Source organism: Amblyomma mixtum, chromosome 1, assembly GCF_055824585.1.
Source record: "Amblyomma mixtum isolate Tamu chromosome 1, ASM5582458v1, whole genome shotgun sequence".
Lineage (NCBI taxonomy): Eukaryota > Metazoa > Arthropoda > Arachnida > Ixodida > Ixodidae > Amblyomma > Amblyomma mixtum.
Window position 1 is genome coordinate 65,146,460 of NC_143012.1, and position 23,541 is coordinate 65,170,000.

Consider the following 23,541-nt stretch of genomic DNA (forward strand, 5'->3'; position numbering starts at 1 on the left):
AAGAGAGAAGGCAGTCGCCGCTACGGTTCGTTACGTCTCATCGTTCCCTTGGCTGGATGCCGACAGCGGCACGGAAGGCAGACTTTACTTGCCAGAGGATAAGCCAGCAAATAAGCGGAACCACGCCGGTCTCCTGCGAATGCCGATGTGGCCGCGACGTCCCTTTTTGTAAATAGTGTACAAAGCTCTCCCCTGTCCTTTCTTGCTGTCGCTCCCCTCTATACTTCTCCTCACTATCCTCTCCCTTTCCCTTTCATTTCAGCCGGCTGCAGCTCGGGTGCTTAAGATATTAGATAGCAATTGCCGCGGCCGGCAACACTCTTTTGCTTCACTTTTTTCGTTTTAAATAAACCACTAACCACCACCATTCCTGCCGGGTAAACGGTCAAGAGAGAAGACAGTCGCCGCTACGGTTCGTTACGAGGAGTCTTTCCGAGAATGGCACCGCGAAACGTCTCATCGTTCCCTTGGCTGGATGACGACAGCGGCAGGAAAGGCAGACTTTACTTGCCAGAGGATAAGCCAGCAAATAAGCGGAACCACGCCGGTCTCCTGCGAATGCCAATGTGGCGGCGACGTCCCTGCTTCTGCTATTCAAGGGCAGGCACGGTGCACGTGTTCACTTCACTGACAAGCGATTACAGCGGAACACAACAACCAAGCCTGCGCCTGGATAGTACGAGCCATAGTGGAGGCGCCAGTCAGTGGCGTAGCCAGCAATGTTGTTCGGGGGAGGGGGGGGGGGGGGGGGGGGGGGGGGGGGGTAATAGAATGGAAAGTTGGACGAGTTGGTATACGTTCATTTTGGATGGAAAAACAGCGCGAAAGGGACGGAAGACAAAGATGAAGGAAACAGCGCGGCCTCCTCATAAAATTCGTGGAGGGATCAAACGCAAGAATAATAACTGCATTGTCATTGACAATGCCGTTGTGTATTAGATAACGCTACGCACTGCCTAGACAAATGAAGTATGTATTTTTTAAAATAAAAGAATGTATTAATGTCTTAAAAATCGTGGCAGACATAACTTATACCAATGCTTCCAAAAGTTCTTGAATTGTCCAGTATTCATCGATTTCACTATGGAACACCTTAATTACCTCTGAATATTAAAAACTCGCGTTCAGTATTTAATTTTAAACAGACCTTAAAACAATTCTTGATAGCAGGCAGTTGACTATTAGTTTCTGTTTGTTTCTTTCTTTTTTCTTTTTATTTTCTTATTTTTCCGTTTTCTTTGGAGTTTGTGGTCTTAGTCTACAAACGTATGTATTGTGTCTTAATTCGGTATCACCTTTCATTCTTAAAATGCTGCGCATAGTTTACTTAACTCAATGTTGTTATGAACAGGAGGTCCCCTTTCTGTCATTCGACTAGCTGTACCTCCTCCTGCCTCTCATTGCATATTGTTCAAATGATTGACTAATAAAAAAAAATCTGATTCCATTTTTTGCGTATTTAATCAGTGAAGAAAATATCACATTAAGTCTAGAACTATATCAGTCCGAAACCAGCAAATGCCGCTGATATGAAAAACGTAAAGGCCATGAAATGAGCAAGCAAATATTTTAATGAATCTTTTTCGTTCAAGAGCTTTTTATTTTTGTACATATGCAACGGCTAGGGAAAAATCTCAATGAGTAGTAGTAGTGTTTTTTTTTTTTTGCATTGAATATGGAAGGCAAAAGAATTTTTGCTACCCTGACATCTGCTATCGCGGCTGGAAGCACCTGAGCTGGGGCAGCGGAAATAAAGGATAGCAGGCAGTGCGTAGAAGTGAAAAGAAAGAGGGGAGGGGATAGTAGAAAGGACAGGGGGAGGAGTACACTGACAATTAATCTATTTACATATATACATGATACATATAAATATATACAGGTCGCACGCGCGTGAAGGTCTAGTAGAACACAGTACACACACACGCGCACGACACAAACACAAAACAGCTGGAGTGGGCACCCCCGTCCAGCTGTTCATCGTCCGAGGTAGCACACGCGGAGCGTTCGGTCACTGCACGTAACTACCTGACGGAGAACAGGCGGGACGTCAAGCCCGTCTACTCGAGGAATGCACAGAGGCTCACCATTGTTCGCTCACGGGTGCGCGCACTGCCCTGCGGCCACAATAGCGTAGTAAGAGCGTCTGGAAGAATGCCCAGCGCCCTGTAAGCCGCAAGCATGTCGCGACGGGAATCAGCGAACGCGGTGCAGCGAAGGAGCAAGAACTCTAAAGTTCCTGCCGCAGCGCATCCGCTGTTCTTCGTTCCAGTGTACTGCGCAGCAGCAGCTGTCAACGGCCATGTATTGGGAGTCATTCCAGCAATATGCGTTGTGGGGCTAGGTGGTTCATTCTCAGAATTCTTTTTTTGCGCACACAAAGACGACACAATGAGACAAGGGAGACAGGACGGAGCTCCGTCCTGTCTCCCTTGTCTTATTGTGTCGAACTGCACCGAAATTTTAGTCGCAACAGCGAGCGCATCTATAAACGAGGAGTTCTGAAAAATATGCAAAAATATATTCAAAATCTATGAATAATAGAATAATCGAAGTTCCCGATTTGAAAATCTAGAGCACTACTTTTGAAATCTCAGTGCAGCTTTCGCGTCAAAACTATGTATGAACTTTATACCCATTAAGTTTCGGAATCGAAATGCATGGCTCCGTAGACGCCGCGAGATGCCCCGGCGAGCCCGCTTGCATCGATAGGCCCTTGAAAGTTTGCGCTAGGATGGGGCTCCTTGCGTTACGTGACTCCAGGTGCGTGGGCGTTGCCACGAAATCCAACACGAGTTAACAACGTTGGCGCCGAAATGTCTTTTCTAGTCTGAAAAAGACATTGCAGGTGGCAAAATCCATATGTCTTCCGGCGCCGGTGGTTGTTTTGATGAGCGGCGCGTGACAGTTGGAAAAAATTTCGGGGGTGGGGGGAGGGGGAGGTGAAGCCCCATAAGCACCCCTGGCGCCAGTGGCATCCTTTTACCGGCATTCATGTGGTGCCCCCCCCCCCCTCTTCCACCTTGGCTCTAGCTTTAGCCGGCGACTCCCTTGCTCTCCCCTGTCCTTTCTTGCTGTCGCTCCCCCCTATACTTCTCCTCACTATCCCCTCCCTTTCCCTTTCGTTTCCGCCGGCTGCAGCTCGGGTGCTTAAGATATTAGATAGCAATTGCCGCGGCCGGCAACACTCTTTTGCTTCACCTGTTTTCATTTTAAATAAACCACTAACCACCACCATTCCTGCCGGGTAGACGGTCAAGAGAGAAGACAGTCGCCGCTACGGTTCGTTACGAGGAGTCTTTCCGAGAATGGCGCCGCGAAACGTCTCATCGTTCCCTTCGCTGGATGCCGACAGCGGCACGAAAGGTGGTGGTAGTGGTTTATTTAAAAAAAAAAGTGAAGCAAAAGAGTGTTGCCGGCCGCGGCAATTGCTATCTAATATCTTAAGCACCCGAGCTGCAGCCGGCGGAAATGAAAGGGAAAGGGAGAGGAGCTTTAGACTTTACTTTTGGAGCCCCAACTAGCTTTTCTTTGCTTTTTGTTAGCGTTTGTACTATCCTCCCGTCCTTGTACATTCCCTCCTGGATGGTGTAGACAAAAAGCACAATTCCTGTTTTGCATGCAAGTCGCCCAGCGCATCATGACATGCATTTTCGCACTTCCGATGCATGCTTTGTCCAGCTTAGAGCCCTGGGGGTTTGGTTCTGAGTAACACCGTATGGCTCGTAATGCATTCGCACCAGGCAGAAGTAAGCACCAAGCAGAATTAAAATATCAGAAAATTAATTGCAAGCTAATATTTCCTTGCATTCGCCGAGTAAATCACTTCTATGCTAACTCCTCTCCACTGAAGTGACCAAAAGATAAAACAACTCAGTCTGTAAAATGGTGAATGCAAAAATGCGCCAATTTTGTGCAAACTTCACAGGAAATACACTTAAACTGGCACAAGTCCATGGCCAATTAAGGAAAAAAAAAACAGCGCAAAGGACGGAGGCACAGCACACGAACACAGGGCGACGCTATGTTATGTATTCCTGTATTCTGTGTCTGTGTTCCCAGTTCTGTGCCCCCTCCTTTGAGTCGGTTTCCTTTCTACGATCATTCACCAATTAACTCGCCCAGCTCTCTACTGTACTGGACTAATTAAGACATCAAGCTTCACAGGGCATTAGTGTTATATCTTACGTTACATATTCTGGAACTGTTTTTGCTTCAAGAGAGGTGTAAGAGGTCAGCATATACACGTCTTTCGTTTACTTAAGAACAAAAGGCAGCGCAGTTAAGAAAGTTACTCCCTCCTGCCAGCGAAAATTTAAAAAAAATGCGGTGTTTTTTTCAACACCAGTATAAAATCCTTACATGCTGACAGCATGTTGAAATTTTTGTTAATGCACCATAGTAATTATCTCATGAAGGCCCAGCTCTTGTGGCCCAGGACGAAGAGTATAATGATTTATGGTAATATTTGAAGTGTATTTATGAATCAAGTTCTTAATGCTCTAACGTTCTCCTAAGCAAATAAAACTGGCAATTTCGATAATTCTGATAATGCCTTTATGCAGCTAATACCATCGGGAAGTGGTAAATAAAAAAAAAGTAAATTCTTTGATAAAGACCTGTACGCTGCACTTGTGCTGCTCGTTTATTTCATGCTGTACGTTTTCTTGCCTTCTTTGCTAGGCATATTTCTGGCTCGTTACATCCTTTGCTTCGGTTCACAATCCTTGTGTTAGCTACATTTCATCCACTTTTCTGCCATGATCTATATTCAAACGTAATTTTTGTATGGACATTTTGTTTTGTACGTGCTCCTGTAATGCCCTAGTATATATGAATGGTGCTGAGACCTGTTTCAAGCTGTTGTACAATATTTCAGTCTAACCTCCTCAATCACGATCACCTAAGCCTTTCCCTAGCTGCTGTCATACTTTTTTATGGAAACACTTAAAAACAAAGCACCGTGATCTATTTCAGTATGGTTTTCTTATTTGGCGATTTCAATTTTTCAAACATAACATGGCATTCCAACTCCCCTTTAATGTCCCCGCTCTCGTCTCAAAGCCGCGAATTTCGATACCAAGGGAAACAAGCCGATGGCTGAGATATCCCGCCACGGCATGTCCACGAAGGTCAAAGCACTTTGCCCGGACATTTCCCCAGTGGGATTAGCGGCCGTCATTACTCAGTTCTGGGAAGGGGCTCTGTTCCGCCCTCAGTCCCCTCCTTCAAGGCGGCATGGTCGGCGCTCTTTGTCAAGCCAACAAAAGGGATGATCCCCCCGCTGGCGTCGCTGTGTCTCATGGTGGGATAAAGACATGAATGGGTGGCTCCTTTACGCCCCGACGAGACTGCTAGCCACCGCAAACACAGGTGAATGGCACCGCTGTCGCCGTGGTCGCCGCGCCGGCGCCAAGGCAAGACGACGGTGGGGGCACGGCAGGAGCACGATACCTTGACAAGCACTGTGAATTGTGCTCGTATAACTACCAACGTGTCGAACGTGGAATTGTGTGGAATTAGACAGCCGCTAACACGGCGAACGTACACAGTAGGGGACTACTTGACGCCTAATTAACAGACGAAAAAGCTTTACAGTTCTAAATCAAAAATTTCATCTGGCCCTAGAGCCCGAAAACAGACGTTTTCGGGCTCTACGGACGCAGTGGCCGCTCGCGCGCACTTATTTTCGGACAATGCTTGGACATTAGCGCGCGAGCGGCGCGAACTTGATTACTTTTGTTTTTTGTAAATAGTGTACAAAGCTCTCCCCTGTCCTTTCTTGCTGCCGCTCCCCTCTATACTTCTCCTCACTATCCTTTCCCTTTCGTTTCCGCCGGCTGCAGCTCGGGTGCTTAAGATATTAGATAGCAATTGCCGCTGCCGGCAACACTCTTTTGCTTCACTTTTTTATTTATTTATTTATTTTAAATAAACCACTACCACCAAAATGTGCAAAGGCTTTTTTTTTTTGGGGGGGGGGGGGGGGAGGGGTGGCGGCGACCACCCCCTCCGCATTTCCACTCACATGTAACCCAATGTGAAAAATTCTGGCGTGCCATTAATACTTCCACAGACGATAGCTTTGTTTTATGTGACCCATCAGGCGACCCCATTCCTTCCGACATATCTGCGCCACGATTCTTAACCGCGCGTTCACTGACAACTTAGCCATATATCTGATGTACATATGCCTACAACTCACCACTTCAACTATGTTTTCATGCCACCTATAACTGTAGCTCGATAAGCTTATTGATGGGCTCACTGTTCATACCGCTCCGGGTTATGACTGCGTTAACGCAAAGTTCCTAAAAAACACTGCAGGTTTTTCGCCCATTATACCAACCAAACTTTTCCAGCAATCACTTGACCAGTCAACACTGCCTACTGAGTGGAAGACCGGATAGGTGGTTACAGTTAACAATCCGGCAGCGAAGCATCCCCTGGTAATTATCGTCCCATGTCCCTTACTAGTACTGGTTACAAAATGCTCAAACATATAATATTCACCAACTTTGATATCCCTTACTAGTACTGGCTACAAAATGCTCAAACATATAATATTCACCAACTTTGTTAACTTCCTTTAACTGAACTCCTTTTCAACGTCAGCGCAACATGGTTTTCGAAAACTTTACTGTTGCGAAACACTGTTTTTTATTTATTTATTTATTTTATTTATAGATACTGCGATCTTGTACAGATCATAGCAGGGTGGGACAAAACAAAATACAAGCATATAAACACACACAAATTCACAACATTTACAGGCACTTTTAAAACAGAAGTAAAGAATTTGGATTAACAGTCTCGCTATTAAGTTTGTTCCAATCAGTAATTGTCCTCGGAAAAAAAGGAATATTTAAAGCAGTTATTTCGCGCGTTCAAAGGGGTGATTGTTAGTGCATGCCTTTGTCTCGTGTTATAACCTGAGGAGTAAGAAAAATAATTAGAGGTATCAACTTTATAATGTCCTTTTATAAGCTGGAAAAAAACTTTAATCCACAAACACGATTGCGCTCAGTGACGGGGGGTAACCCACTTCGCCTCACGAGCTCACTTATAGATGCACGGCCATATGAGTTAAAAACAAATCTAGCCACTTTATGCTGTATTCGCTCTAATTTATGAATGTTTGTTAACGTGAAAGGGTCCCAAATGATTACGGCATATTCTAGTAACGGACGGATGAGGGAATTGTTCGCCAATAGACGAACACTAGGTGGGGATGACTTTAGGGAGCGCCTCAAGAAAAATAGTTTCCGCATTGAGTTTGCTACTACAGCGTCTATGTGTTTTGACCACGAAAGGTTGTTAGTAATCCATAGGCCCAAATGTTTATACTCTGTCACTTCTAATAATGATATGCTGTTAGTACCGTACACAAAATGAAGAGGCATTTTCTTGTTTGTAATTTTCATGAACACGGTTTTTTCAAAATTAATGCACATCTGCCATTTGTTGCACCACGCAACCACCTTCGCTAGGTCATTATTTAGACGCACCTGGTCGTCAACTGAAGACACCATTTGATACAGGATACAGTCATCCGCGTACAGCCTCACGCGAACTGAAAGATCTGCCACAATGTCATTAATAAACAAAAGAAATAAGAGTGGTCCCAGAACAGATCCCTGGAGGACGCCAGACATAACCCGGACACTGCTAGAAGAAATATTGTTCAGAGTGACGAACTGACATCTGTTCGAGAGATAAGCTTTAATCCATGCAAGTATCCTGTCGTTTTTAATGTAATAACTTAATTTATGAATTAGTTTGTTATGTGACACCTATCGAATGCTTTACGGAAATCCATGAATATTGCGTCTGTTTGTTTTCCCTGGTTCATCGACTGAGCAAAGTCATGCACAGTTTCAACTAACTGTGTACTTGTGGAAAACCCACGCCTGAAACCATGCTGAAAATCGGTAAGTACTTTGTGCTGTTCCAAGAAACCTAATATATGTTTATGAATTATATGTTCTAAAATTTTACGTGATGTGGAAGTTAGAGATATGGGTCGGTAATTCTCGATGTGTGCTTTCTTTCCAGTTTTGTGCAGAGGTTTAATCGCTGCTGTCCTCCAGTCATCCGGTAAAGATCCGTCATGTAAAGATCTGTTGAATATTACTGTCAAGTACTTTGCGCACCACTCCGCATAGCGCTTCAAAAAAGTGTTTGGTATGTTATCGGGACCTGCTGATTTTTTGACATCAAGGTTCAAAAGCAAGTTACAAACACCAGTCTCTGAAATTGCAACATCAGATATGGCAGGGAGTGCTGCAGAAAAGTTGGGCAGGCATTATCCTCTGTGAATACTGACTGAAAAAATTTGTTGAACGCAGAACAAACAACAGCCTCATCACGCACACATTTGCCGTCTACTATGAATTCGTTCGTGGAAGAAGATTTGGGCGTGATTTGGCGCCAGAATCTCTCGGGAGACGTTTTAATGAACGAGGGACGGAGCGTTCCGTAATACTTTTCTTTGTCGCAAATTATTTTCTGCTTAAGTTCCTCTGAAATTGCTTCCACAATTGGTTTTAATGATGAATTCCTGCTTGATTTCTTTTTTAACCTTTTAAGCCTTCGCTGCAAGCGTAACGTCTCCCGAGAAATCCAAGGATTGCGGTACACAGACTTTTTTGCAATTTTGGGAACGAAACGGGCAATACAATGGGAGACGATCATTTTAAAAGTAAGCCATAGGTCATTCACACTATCAGTGCTATTCCTAAAATTCTCATAACATGAATCAAGCATGTCCAGAATAGATTCGTCTTCCGCACGCGAAAAATTGGGAAAAAATTGCACGCTAGTTTGACGATCTGGGTACACATTTGACAAGCTCAGCAGCACAGCTTTGTGATCGGATATTCCGTTTGTGACTTCACAGGCTACGAAATTGCGGATGGCACCACTGACAAAAAATAGATCTAGAATTGATCCCGCGGCTCCTTGCATTCTCGTAAAATAATTTACTACTTGCAGCAGGTCAAATGTGAACACAATGTCGAGCATTACAGTGCAGCATTATGGGCAGAGAATGATGAAAAGGTGTTCCAGTCAATATTAGGCAAGTTGAAATCACCTGCCAGTATTAGTCTATCGTCTCTTTTTACATGGCATTGTAAATATGCTCTTAAGTTTTCCAAGACCGCAACAGGCCTGTAAAAAACACCAAGAACAAAGCGAACCCTGTTGATGTATGTTTTGCAAAATATGACTTCATCGCTTACAAAATATCGCTTACACATGCATTGCATCATATTCTAGACCTATCATCACTAGCTGACTGTATGCTTCTAGATTTTTCAAATGCTTTCGACAATGTATGTTACAGACTTTTGCCTCACTAACTAAAACAACTGAATATTGACTGCAACTTACTTGAAATGCGTTAACACGTTTTGGCGGGCTAGTTGGATTGAATGTCTTCTTAAACGCTAACAATTTGTTTTTGCTAACGGTAATAACACCATTTTTACTGAGGTGTCTTCTGGAGTTCCACAAGGTTCAGTTCTTGGACCCCTACTGTTTCTAATTTACATTAACGATCCCCCCCCCCCCTCTTGTGGATCCTCGTATTCACCCATTTGCTGATGATTGTGTCATTTTTAGAGAAATAACCAACGCTAACAACATTACATTACTTCAGTCAGACTTCAACACAGTAGGGAACGGGTGCAAGGAATGGTTAATGCATATTAACGAATTCAAAGTCATGCGCATATCTAGAAAAACTTCCGCCCCACCTCACTGCTACATCGATAACATTTCGTTGGAATCAGTCTCGTCATATAAATGCCTCGGCGTTCTCATTACTTTACTAGTCTCTTCATACCGAGAATATCAATGAAAATGCTAATCGCATGCTTCGCTAAATACGTCGCAACTTTTTTAACGTTCCTTTTAATTTGAAACTGTTGCTTCTAACACGATCCCAACTCGAATATGCAATACCTGTATGGCACCCTGCTCATGAGCTGGTGCAAAATAACTCTGTGCGTTAAACCTTGCTACTACAATCGCACAGCGAGTATAACTACTATGAAGTCTAATATCTGCCTCCAATCGCTGACATCGCGTAGAAAAGTTTCGTATCACACTGTCCCACAAGTTCTACCATCATCCCGCTCTTCGTGATCACCTCATCCCCCAGCCAATTTCTGTATCCCGCCGTATTGATCATGATCACAAAGTTGGAATTGTGTCATGCAACACGAAATGCTTCTCACAGTCATTCCTGCCGCGAACCTCATGCGACCGGAGCCACCTTCCCGCAGAAGTTGCACACATAGAAAATTATGAGCAGTTCCGCGTAGCACTAGCTAACTTTGTATATTCAGGTGCGATTTAACATTCATGTATTCAACTGTATCTTTCAGTTTTTGTGTATTTACCACTCCCCCTCTCTAATGCCACTGGCCCTGAGGGGCAACGTAAATAAATAAATACAGAGTAATATGCAAGCTTTGCACACAAAAATATTCATTCACTAATACTTTTTTTTTTCGTTCTGTGAATAACGCTTTGCAGGCAGCCTAAACACTCATATGGCACTGACGTGAAGGTTCATTTTTCACAGTCACACAGTTCCATTCCGTAGAGCGCAGGATAGCGCTTGGCTTGCATCGTTCTTCCGCTGTGTTTGTCATTGTAGGCGCTATATTGTTTGCTTTCTCAAGTACTGTGCACCATCTATCCAAAACTGAAGTTCTTTTCTAAACCATCTTTGACATTAACAGTTCCAAGTTCAAGCCTTCTGCCGGACTTGAAGGACCTATGCTAATATTAGCACACAGCCGATTTTAGTCCGAAGGAACTGAGGACTCATTTTATGCATATGTATATGCAAACAACTAATCTATCTGTATTATCGTAACTTGCATTTTCTATTTTACCTTAAGTGTTATTCTTATATTTCGTGCCACAGTGCTGAATGTCTTAATTTTTGTATGTATTATAGCGTAAATTGATACTGTATATCTGCTGTCAGTGTTGTTTCTTTTTCTTTATTGTAATGCGATTGTAATGTGTACCTCTGCTGTTGGTGTACCTTTCATGCTGCGTTAAAGTAGCGACTTGTTTTTCTTACGTTCACTACTGTCATGGTTTGGTCCCCTGGGCCTTGTCAAGCTGTGTGCACAGCTTTTAGCCCAGGGTGACCATTCAGATTTTTCTGGCAAATTAAGTGCATTGACTGATTTATTCATTGATATGCAACTTTTGGAAATGAGGTGAACATGTGTACGGGGCTTTCAGCGCGCGGTATGCCAGGAAACACTGAGGTGGCCCTGAGAAGGGCCTTTGGGTTCTGATGTCTGGCGCTGATTTGGACAAAGAGAGGGAACACGGCCGCGAGACGGGATGCCTGCGATCTGCCAGGAAGCAATGAGGTGGCCCTGAAAAGGGCCGTTTGGAGGAGCAGCTCAACGTCGACGTCGACCAACAGCGGCGTGGCGGCGCGGTGAGCAGTAGGCCCAGCAGCGGTCCGTCTTGTGCCCCTTTGCTCCGCACCGACGACACCGGTCCACGACGTACACCTCTCCTGGTGTTGCCCTTGAAGTCGAAGCGATCCCTGGTCCGTAGATCTTGACCAGGGCAGCGACGATAATCTTAGATATCTGGTCGATGCCCCGGCCTCTCGCTACATGGTAGCGGTCTGCGGCGAACAAGGACAGCTTCGGCTTCCGAGAAGCATCCAGGAAACGATGCTGCAAAAAAAAAGTTACGTTACAAGCGCCGCAATCTGGTGAGTCCTCAATGCACGAGAAAACTTGCGACAATGTAGTTCAGCCCTTACCTCGGCGTTGAGAATGCGCACGCCCGACAAGCGCGTGGGCGTGGCTGTCAGACGGCGGTTCAGCTGGCGGCGCCGGCGGTCCTCAAAAAGCGCCCGATGAGGATCCTCGTAGTGCCGCGGCAAAACTTTGAATAGCAGCACGACACTTGCCACGAGCTCCTGCAGCAGCAGAACGAGGTCCTGTAATGCACGAGGCAAGTGGGTAAGAGGTACAGCACTTCATGAAGCGAAATTTGAGATGATGATGCGTGTTTTACACAAAATACGTACCTTTATGTGGCTGGCGATTTCTCGCGGGTCATCTCCTCTGTCGAGGTCGTTGCCGCCAACATATAAGACGACAAAATCGGCGCGCCGAAAGCGCGTCTCTTTAATCATTCCAGCTAGGCTGACAGCGTCGTGGCCGCCGAAGCTGAACGTGCATGTTCTCACTAACGGCGAAAGCCGCAAGCGAGAACTGCCCAGAAATTTCAGCTGGCTGTCGCCGACGAGCGCACCACGCACGAAAGCCATAGCTGGAACACGTCGCGAAACGCGCGCGCCGAGGTTCACGAAACGAATGCCCCCTCGCCACGCACGAGCGGCGCGGCGGGAGCACCTAGCGATTCCCTAGGTGCTCTAGGGACAGGCCGAGAAAGGCGCGCTGACGCCACGTCCGGTTGAGAGCGAGGGCGAAGTCAAAAAACGTCACGGAGAAGCGCATCCCATCGACCAATCAGCGTTTCCAGCCTGCCGTCCCGCAAACGCTTCTTCTGTTATAGTGCCTAGAATATACACAAGCGTTTGCGGGTAGGCAGACTGGAAACGCTGATTGGTCAAAAAAATATGACGTCATACGCGTGACGTCATAGGTCACGTGATATTTAATGACGTCATGTCCGGTTGGGGACAGGCATGTTTTCCCTAGATTTTCCCCCGCCACCGCTCGTCAGCGGACGGGGCTGCTCGCGAGGAGCCGAGAGGCGAGGAGGCAGCGTGCACTGCAGCGTTGCCTCCTCGGCGTGTCCCCGTCATGTCTTTCGACCCGCCGCGGTGGCTCAGTGGCTATGGCGCTCGGCCGCTGATCCGAAAGACGCGGGTTCGATCCCGATCGGGGTGGTCGAATTTCGATGGAGGCTAAATTCTAGAGGCCCGTGTACTGTGCGATGTTAGTGCACGTTAAAGAACCCCAGGTGGTCGAAATTTCCGAACCCCTTTTACTACGGCGTCCCTCATAGCCTGACTCGTTTTGCGACGTTAAAACCCCAATAAACCATAAACCCATGTTCTTCAGTGCGCGCGCAAGATTAAAAAGCGCACCTGTCGCGCTGCGCTGTCACACTGCATGCCTGCTTCCGTGCATTTCTTGCGGACTCCTTTCAGTCATACTTAGCTTTACTATTGACCAAAAGGCTTTCTTAAACAGTTATTTCAAGTTTTATTGCTATGTATAAAGAATATGTTTGTAGCAGGTGCGTTGCCTCCTCGGCGTGTCCCCGTAGAAGCGTTTGCGGGACGGCAGGCTGGAAACGCTGATTGGTCGATGGGATGCGCTTCTCCGTGACGTTTTTTGACTTCGCCCTCGTTCTCAACCGGACGTGGCGTCAGCGCGCCTTTCTCGACCTCTCCCTAGAGCGCCTGGGGAATCGCTAGGCTAGGTGCACCCGCCGCGCCGCGCGTGCGTGGTGAGCGGGCATGCCGCATTCGTTTCGTGATCCTCGGCGCGCTCGTTTCGAGGCGTGTGCAGCTATGGCGTTCGTGCGTGGTGCGCTCGGCGGCGACAGCCAGCTGAAATTTCTGTGCAGTTTTTGCTTGCGGCTTTCGCCGTTTCCCCACGAGCACGTGGCTAGTGTCGTGCTCGTATTTAAAGTTTTTGCCGCGGCACTACAAGGATCCGCATCAGGCGCGCTTTGAGGACCGCCGTTTGACAGCTACGCTGACGCGCTTGTCGGGGGTGCGCATTCTCAACCCTGAGGTAAGGACTGAACTACATTGTCGCAAGTTTTCTCGTGCATTGAGGACTCACCAAATTGCGGTGCTTGTAACGAAACTTTTTTTTTTTTTTTGCAGCGTCGTTCCCTGGATATGCTTCTCGGAAGCCGATGTCATTGTTCGCCGCGGACGCTGGGCCTACTGCTCGCCGCCACGCCGCTGTAGGTTGACGTTGAAGAGCTGCTCCAAACAGAAGCGTTTGCGGGACGGCAGGCTGGAAACGCTGATTGGTCGATGGGATGCGCTTCTCCGTGACGTTTTTTGACTTCGCCCTCGTTCTCAACCGGACGTGGCGTCAGCGCGCCTTTCTCGACCTCTCCCTAGAGCGCCTGGGGAATCGCTAGGTGCACCCGCCGCGCCGCGCGTGCGTGGTGAGCGGGCATGCCGCATTCGTTTCGTGATCCTCGGCGCGCTCGTTTCGAGGCGTGTGCAGCTATGGCGTTCGTGCGTGGTGCGCTCGGCGGCGACAGCCAGCTGAAATTTCTGTGCAGTTTTTGCTTGCGGCTTTCGCCGTTTCCCCAGGAGCACGTGGCTAGTGTCGTGCTCGTATTTAAAGTTTTTGCCGCGGCACTACAAGGATCCGCATCAGGCGCGCTTTGAGGACCGCCGTTTGACAGCTACGCTGACGCGCTTGTCGGGGGTGCGCATTCTCAACCCTGAGGTAAGGACTGAACTACATTGTCGCAAGTTTTCTCGTGCATTGAGGACTCACCAAATTGCGGTGCTTGTAACGAAACTTTTTTTTTTTTTTGCAGCGTCGTTCCCTGGATATGCTTCTCGGAAGCCGATGTCATTGTTCGCCGCGGACGCTGGGCCTACTGCTCGCCGCCACGCCGCTGTAGGTTGACGTTGAAGAGCTGCTCCAAACGGCCCTTTTCAGGGCCGCTTCATTGCTTCCTGGAAGATTGCGGACATCAATCTCGCGGCCGTGTTCCCTCTCTTTGTCGAAATCGGCGCCAGACATCAGAACCCGCGCTAGGCCTCGTTGCAGGGTTAAACGAGTGCAGTGTGGCTTTAGAGAAGTTATGACTTGCGCTTAGTCTATCTATATCATTCATTCAGTGCAGTGTGCCTTTGCTTCTTTAGCGACTTCTCACGCCTTGTCGAAATCGGATTTAAAGCTCACGCCACGCCTCGTTGAATGGGTTAACCGAGTGCAGCGCCTAGCTTTGTTTTTGTGTTCTAACCTGTAAGCAGTGCACCTTTCTTCGCTCCTTACTTTTGTTCTTTTCAGTCGTTTCCTGAATCCGTCGAAAGAGCCAGGCTTGCCGGATGGTTGTTCGCCGTGAATGGAACCACGAGGCGATCGCATCTGTATACACAGCACGACTTTGTTCCCTCGTGTTTTTTTTTACCAAGGATTGCTTCGACAGCTCGTGCAAAACGAGGACTGCGCACGCCGTGTCGTCGCTGCTTAGTGAAGAGGCACAAAACGGATGTCGTCCTTACTAAAGGCCCTTCTCGGGGCCACCTCAGTGTTTCCTGGCAGACCACGCGCTTTCCGCCCTGTGCACATGTTCCCCTCATTTCCAATCATTTGTAAGTTGCATATCAATGAATTAATAAATCAGTCAATGCACTTTATTTACCAGAAAAATCTCGCTGGTCACCCTGGGCTAAAAGCTGTGCACACAGCTTGACAAGGCCCAGGGGACCATTAGATGACAGTTTTGAACGTAGGAAAAACAAGTTGGTACTTTAAAAGAACATGGAAAGTACACCAAACAATATAAGAGATAAACATTACAATCGCGCATTACAGTAAAGAAAAAGAAAACACTTTGACAGCAGACATACAGTATCAATTTACACTATAATACATACAAAAATCACGACATTCAGCATTATGGCACGAAATATAAGAACAGCACATAAAGCAAAAAAGAATGCAAGTTACAATAGTACAGATAGATTAGCTGTTTACATATGCATAAAATTAGTCCTCGTCTCCTTGGGCCGCCTTCAAATCCTGCAGAAGGCTTGAATTTGCAACTGCTAATATCAAAGAAGATTTAGAAGAACTTCAGTTTGGGATACACGGTGCATAGTACTTGAGAAAACAAACAATAGCGCCTACAATGACACACACAGAAGAATAACTATGCAGCACAAGCGCTATCCTGCGCTCTACAGTATGGAACTGTGACTGAAAAATGAACCTTCACGTCAGTGAAATATGAGCCTTTAGGCTGTCTACAAATTGTTATTACAGAAAGAAAGAAATATTAGTGAATGTTGTGTGAGAGGCTTGCATATTACTCTGTTTATTTATTTATTTACCCCTCAAGGCCAGTGGCATTACACAGATGTTAGGGTGGGCTTGTCTAAAAGGAAAGTAAAATAATAGAGCCCGGCCCGCACCGCTTAGAGCACAACGGGCTAGTGGCATTACACAGGGGGAATGGTAAATATACTAAAACTGAGAGAAAAATACAGTTGATTACATGAACATTAAACAGCGCCTGAATATACAACGTTAGCTAGTGCTACGCGGAACTGCTCGTAATTTTCAGTGCCGGCAACTTCTGCGGTAAGGTGGTTGCAGTCGCATGAGGTTCGCGGCAGGAATGACTGCGAGCAGCATTTTCTGTTGCATGACATACTTCCAACTTTGTGATCATGATCAATGCGGCGGGATACAGAAATTGTGCGGGGGATGAGGTGATCACGAAGAGCGGGATGATGGTACAGCTTGTGGAACAGGGTGATACGAAACACTTTTCTACGCGATGTCAGTTATGGGAGGCAGATATTAGACTTCATAGCTGTGCGGTTGTAGTTAACAAGGATTAAACGCACAGAGTTATTTTGCACCAGCTCAAGATCATTAATGAAGTCATGAGCAGGGTGCCATACACGTGTTGCATGCTCGAGTTTTTATCGTATTAGTGTTTGATAAAGCAGTAGTTTCAAATTGGAAGGAACGTTAAAGAAGTTGCGACGTAAGTAGCAAAGCATGCGATTAGCATTTTCAATTATGTTCTCGGTATGAAGAGACCAGTTAAGATAATAAGTAATGTGGACGCCGATGCACTTATATGATGAGGCTGATTCCAACGAAATGTTATCGATGTAGTAGTGAGGTGGGACGGAAGTTTTTCTAGATACACGCATGACTTTGCATTTGTTCATATATAGCTGCATTCACCATTCTTCGCACTGAAGTCAGTGGCGGTCTCGTCAAGTAGTCCCCTGCTTTGTACGTTCACCTTGTTAGCGGCTGTCTTATTTCACACAATTCCACGTTCTACACGTTGTTAGGTATCGTGTTCCTGCCTTGGCGGTAGTGGTTTATTTTTTAAAAAAAAAGGAAGCAAAAGAGTGTTGCCGGCTGCGTCAATTGCTATCTAATATCTTAAGCACCCGAGCTGCAGCCGGCGGAAACGACAGGGAAAGGGAGAGGATAGTAAGGAGAAGTATAGAGGGGAGCGACAGCAAGAAAGGACAGGGGAGAGCTTTGTACACTATTTACAAAATACAAAAGTAATCAAGTTCCCGCCACCGTTGTCTTGCCATGCCGCCGGCGCGGCGGCGACGGCGGTGCCATTTACCTGCGGTTGCCAACAACCTCGTCGGCGGGAGGGGGGGGGGGGAGCCACCCATTCATGTCTTTATCCCACCAGGGACACAGCGACGCAAGCGAGGGGACCATCCCTTTCTGGCTTGACAAGGAGCGCCGACCAGCCGCCTTGGGGACTGAGGGCAGAACAAATTAAGCCACTTCCCAGAACTGATAAATGAAGGCCGCTAACCCCACTGGTGAAATGTCCGGGCAGGTGCTTTGACCTTAGTGGACATGTCGTGGCAATTATCTCAGACGTCGACTCGTTTCGCCTGGTATCGAAATGAATATTGCTCGCGTAAGCGTTAACATTCAAAGATTGAGTAATGGTATAACGTCTATACCTTTCGCCATTTATTTTTCAATAACAAAGCGCAAACAAATTTTTGTGCAAATAAAACGAAAAATCGTTGTTTCTATTTTTTCTTTTTTTATATACAGCAGTCTGTCCGCTCCCCCTAAAACCACTCTCTGTGACCGCCACTGACTGAAGTAATGTAAGGTTGTTAGTGTTGGTTATTTCTCTAAAAATGACGCAAACATCAGCGAATAGGTGAATATGAGAATCCATAAGAGAGCGGGGATCATTAATGTTAGATCAGGAACAGTAGCTAGGGTCCAAGAACTGAACCTTGTGGAACTCCGGAAGACACCTCTGTAAAACAGGTGTTATAACCGTAAGCAATAACTAATTGTGAGCGATTAAGTAGACATTCAATCCATTTCAATAAGTTACAGTCAATATTAAGATGTTTTAGTTTGTGAGCCAAAAGGTTGTGACATACATCGTCGAAAGCCTTTGAAAAATTCAGAAATATACAGCCAGTTACTGATGATAGGTCTAGAATACAGTGCAATGCATGTGTAAACTATATTAACTGTGTTTCGCAAGAGTAAAGTTTTCGAAAACAATGTTGCGCTGACATAAAAAGTTGTTCAATGAAAGGAAGTTAACAAGGTTGGTGAATATTATATGTTTGAACATTTTGGGTCAAGTATTGGTAAGGGATATGGGACGATAATTAATAGGGGATGCTTTGCTGCCGGATTTGTAGACTGTAACCACCTTTCCGATCTTCCACTCAGTAGCAGCGTTGACTGGTCAATGCTGGAAAAGTTTGGTTAGTATAATGGGCGAATAAGCTGCAGTGCTTTTTAAGTAACGCAGTCATAACCCGGAGCGGAATGAACACTGAGTCCATCAATAAGCTTATTCACACCAGTAGGAGCAACAGTTATAGGTGGCATGAAAACATAGTTGAAGTGGTGAGTTGTAGGCATATGTATACATCAGATATGGGTGTAAAGTTGTCAGTGATTACGCGGTTAAGAATCGTGACGCGAACGTCGGAAGGGATGAGGTCGCCTAACGGGTCAGATAACGCAAAACTATCGTCGGTGGAAGGATTAATGACCCGCCAGAATTTTTGACATTGGTGGTTACATGTGAGTGGAAGTGCCTTTAGCGCTTTTGAGCGCCTGAACATACATGTTGGAAGCCGCTGAATACGAAGTCCGATCGCTCACTAGTTGGCGAGAACTTTGCGATGCGGTAGAGGCTTTCTTTTTGTTAGATAAACGTTTAATGTGATTATTACACTAGGGAGCTATTGAGTGGGTGGTAGCAGTGCGTTCAGGAGTGTATTGTTCTGTGAGTTGGGTGATTATAGCTGTGAACATGCTCCAGTTGGTTTGAATGCTGCGGACACCAAAGCTATGGGAAAGCATCGATAAAAAAAAATAGTTCATTATTTATCGCCTGAAAATTTGCTCCATTGTAGTCTCGTATTATTATTTTTTTTCTTTTTGTTAGTGTTCGGAGTGGCTAGATTAATGTCATAGTGCATTAGCAAGTGGTCGCTGATGCCTGGCAGGTATGTAATAGGTGAGACTATGTCAGATCGATTTGTCAGGATTAAATCTAGCGTATTAGCCGCGTTGGCTGTTATAGTCCCTTGTGAGCACAAATGCACTAACGAGAATACTGAGCGCACATCTAAAAATTCGCGACTTCGAGACGAGAACGGGGACATTAAAGGGGAGTTGGTATCCCATGTTATCTTCGAAAAAATTAGATCGGCAAATAAAACAATACTGAAATAGATCATGGTGCTTTGTTTTTAAGTGTTTCCATAAAAAAGTATGGCAACAGATAAGGAAAGGCTTAGGTGATCGTGATCGAGGAGGTTAGACTGAATTATAGTGCAACAGCTTGAAACAGGTCTTCACATCATTCATATATACTTTTGCATCTGAGCCTTGTATTTATTGCTGTATTTTGTGTTACAACTTGTATTTAACATTTTTCAATTTTGCTAAACCTGTTCTTTTTTGCATATATTATGTATTCGCCCCTCCTGCTTGGGCCTACTGTAGGCCTGCAGTATGTTCTAAATAAAATAAAAATAAAGAGAACATTGCAGGAGCCCGGACAAAGCAAAATTACACAAATTACGTTTGAATAGAGATTATGGCAGGAAAGTGGATGAAATATAGCTAAAAGAAGAATTGTGAACCGAAGCAAAGTATGTAATGAGCCAGAAATATGCATATCAAAGAAGACACTGCACTGAGAAAATGGACAGCATGAAATAAATGAGCAGCACGTACAGGCCTTTATCAAAGAATTTATTTTTTGTTTATTTACCACGTCCTGGTAGTGTTAGCTCCATAAAGCATTATCAAAATTATCACAATTTTCAGTTTTATTTGCTTAGGAGAATGTTAGAGCATTAAGAACTTGGCTCATAAATGCACCTCAAATATTGCCATAAATCATCGTACTCTTCGTCCTGGGCCACAAGAGCTGGGGCTTCATGAGATAATTATTACGGTGCATTAACGAAAATTTCAACATGCCGTCAGCATGCAAAGATTTTATACTGGCGCTGAAAAAACCGCATTTTTTTAATTTTCGCTGGCAGGAGGGAGTAACTTTCTTGACTGCGCTGCTTTCTTCCTAAGCAAATGAAAGACGTGTATGCCGAGCAAAAACAATTCGAAAATATGTAGCGTAAGATATAACACTAATGCACTGTGAAGCTTGATGCCTTATTGGTCCAGTAGAGTGGAGAGCTGGGCGAGTTAATTGGTTCACGATTGTAGAAAGAAAACCAGCGCAAAAGACGGGGACACAGAACTCGGAACACAGAATACAGGAACACAGAACACAGCGTCGTCCTGTGTTCCTGTTGTGCGTCTCCGTCCTTTGCCCTTGTTTATTTTTTTCCTTCATTGGCCATGCACTTGTGGCAATTTAAGTGCACTTCCTGTGAATTTTGCACAAAAGTAGTGTATTTTTGCATTCACCTTTTTTACACGCTGAGTTGTTTTATCTTTTGGTCACTTCAGAAGGGAGGAGTTAGTATAGAAGTAATTTACTTGGAGAATACAAGGAAATATATCTTGCGATGAATTTTCTCATATTTTAATTCTGCCTGATGGGAATGCATTACGCGCCATACGGTGTTACTCACAACCAAACGCCCAAGGCTCTAAGTTGGGCAAAGCATGTATCATATATGTGGAAGTGCGAATATGGCTGTGGTGCGCTGGGCGTCTTGCATGCAAAGCAGGAAGTGATTTGTGTCTAGACCATCCAGGAGGGCATGTACAAGGACGGGAAGATAGTACAAACGCTAAAAAAAAAAAAAGCTAGCTGGGGCTAGAAACGCATTTTTCGTTCTAGCAAGTACCAACGTTGGGGCAAAGCAACCAGTTTTGGGCGCCTTGTAAGAAGAAAGGATGGTTCTGGGAAGCGGAGGCAGGGCTGCGTACGGCGCACGCGAGGTCGCGGGGTCACGGAGTAGCGCTGCAGCAGCACATCGGGAAAAGGTTAAATTCTTCCACTCGCCACTCGCAGCGCACCGCAGAGCCGGCAGCCTTCTCTCTTGTCCGCCTACCCGGCAGGTTCCGGCCGGGGAGACGGACAATAGTCGCGGGCGAGAGCGAAGGAGGGGGGGGGGGGGGGGGCCACCACATGAAAGGCATTAGAAGAATGTCACTGGCGCCTCCACTACGGCTCAGCTTGTACTATTCTGGCGCAGTGCTGCGTTTCGCCGTAATCGCTTGTCAGCAAAGTGAACACAGCACCGTGCCTTCCCGTGAATAGTACAAGCAGGGACGTCGCGGCCACATCGGCATTCGCAGTATAGCGCCGCCCTGTCGCTTATTTGCTCGCTTATCCTCTAACAAGTCAACAAGTCTTCCTGTTGTGGCACGCCATCCATGGCTTACGACACCACGTCTGTCATTCCCCTTCATACTTCAAGCGTTTCTCTTGCTATGGAAGTATTAGCCGTTGCGGCCACCAATTCAAGCAGCGAGAAAAATTTCAGCGCCGCAGGATTCGTAATGAAAGAGCGCCGCTCTTGTTTCGATCAAGCCATCATCAATGAACAACTTGCATATTTAGAGTGATAAATCTATACCTTTATGCGTTGTGTCTTGTGTATAATCCCAAACTGTGATCTGGAATGCGAGGTCAAAATTTGAATGTCATTGAAATAAACTCATTTTCCTAAAATTCTCTTTTTGTGTCGTCGCCGCTTTGCAGGTCGGGCCGAGCACGAGCGTGCTCAGGGTCCTTCAGTGTCGGGCCGGGCTTCCTGTCGGTAGGTTAAGTCCCGGGCCGGGCGCGGGTTCGAAATTGCGGCCCGTGCACAGCTCTATTCAGAAACCTAATCACATTTCCTTTTGTGAAAAAAGAGCTATGTGCAGAGTTTAAATGGTGCAAGTATGAAGCTACAATGAAGTCAATTACCAAACACATCGAAACATCAGTTGTGATGCCTGAAAAAAGATGTACTGCAACATATAAATACTCAAGTCTCGATAAGCAGGAATACTGAAGGGGAATAAAAACAGTTTTCTTTTGTTCGGGCTCACGCACCTGCTACAAACATATTCTTTATACATAGCAATAAAACTTGAAATAACTGTTTAAGAAGCCTTTTGGTCAAAGTATAGCTAAGTATGACTGAAAGGAGTCCGCAAGAAATGCACGGAAGCAGGCATGCAGTGTGACAGCGCAGCGCGACAGGTGCGCTTTTTAATCTCGCGCGCGCACTGAAGAACATGGGTTTATGGTTTATTGGGGTTTTAACGTCGCAAAACGAGTCAGGCTATGAGGGACGCCGTAGTGAAAGGGGTTCGGAAATTTCGACCACCTGGGGTTCTTTAACGTGCACTGACATCGCACAGTACACGGGCCTCTAGAATTTAGCCTCCATCGAAATTCGACCACCCCGACCGGGATCGAACCCGCGTCTTTCGGATCAGCGGCCGAGCGCCATAGCCACTGAGCCACCGCGGCGGGTCGAAAGACATGACGGGGACACGCCGAGGAGGCAACGCTGCAGTGCACGCTGCCTCCTCGCCTCTCGGCTCCTCGCGAGCAGCCCCGTCCGCTGACGAGCGGTGGCGGGGGAAAATCTAGGGAAAACATGCCTGTCCCCAACCGGACATTACGTCTTAAATATCACGTGACCTATGACGTCACGCGTATGACGTCATATTTTTTTGACCAATCAGCGTTTCCAGCCTGCCGTCCCGCAAACGCTTGTCTCCAAACGGCCCTTTTCAGGGCCGCTTCATTGCTTCCTGGAAGATTGCGGGCATCAATCTCGCGGCCGTGTTCCCTCTCTTTGTCGAAATCGGCGCCAGACATCAGAACCCGCGCTAGGCCTCGTTGCAGGGTTAAACGAGTGCAGTGTGGCTTTAGAGAAGTTATGACTTGCGCTTAGTCTATCTATATCATTCATTCAGTGCAGTGTGCCTTTGCTTCTTTAGCGACTTCTCACGCCTTGTCGAAATCGGATTTAAAGCTCACGCCACGCCTCGTTGAATGGGTTAACCGAGTGCAGCGCCTAGCTTTGTTTTTGTGTTCTAACCTGTAAGCAGTGCACCTTTCTTCGCTCCTTACTTTTGTTCTTTTCAGTCGTTTCCTGAATCCGTCGAAAGAGCCAGGCTTGCCGGATGGTTGTTCGCCGTGAATGGAACCACGAGGCGATCGCATCTGCATACACAGCACGACTTTGTTCCCTCGTGTTTTTTTTTTTTACCAAGGATTGCTTCGACAGCTCGTGCAAAACGAGGACTGCGCACGCCGTGTCGTCGCTGCTTAGTGAAGAGGCACAAAACGGATGTCGTCCTTACTAAAGGCCCTTCTCGGGGCCACCTCAGTGTTTCCTGGCAGACCACG

At 46.2% G+C, this 23,541-nt stretch overlaps 1 pseudogene; it reads right to left on the reverse strand.

The window, feature by feature from the left end:
* Positions 1–11,303: 11,303 nt before the first annotated feature.
* Positions 11,304–12,348, reverse strand: LOC149366538 (uncharacterized; annotated as a pseudogene).
* Positions 12,349–23,541: the final 11,193 nt, after the last annotated feature.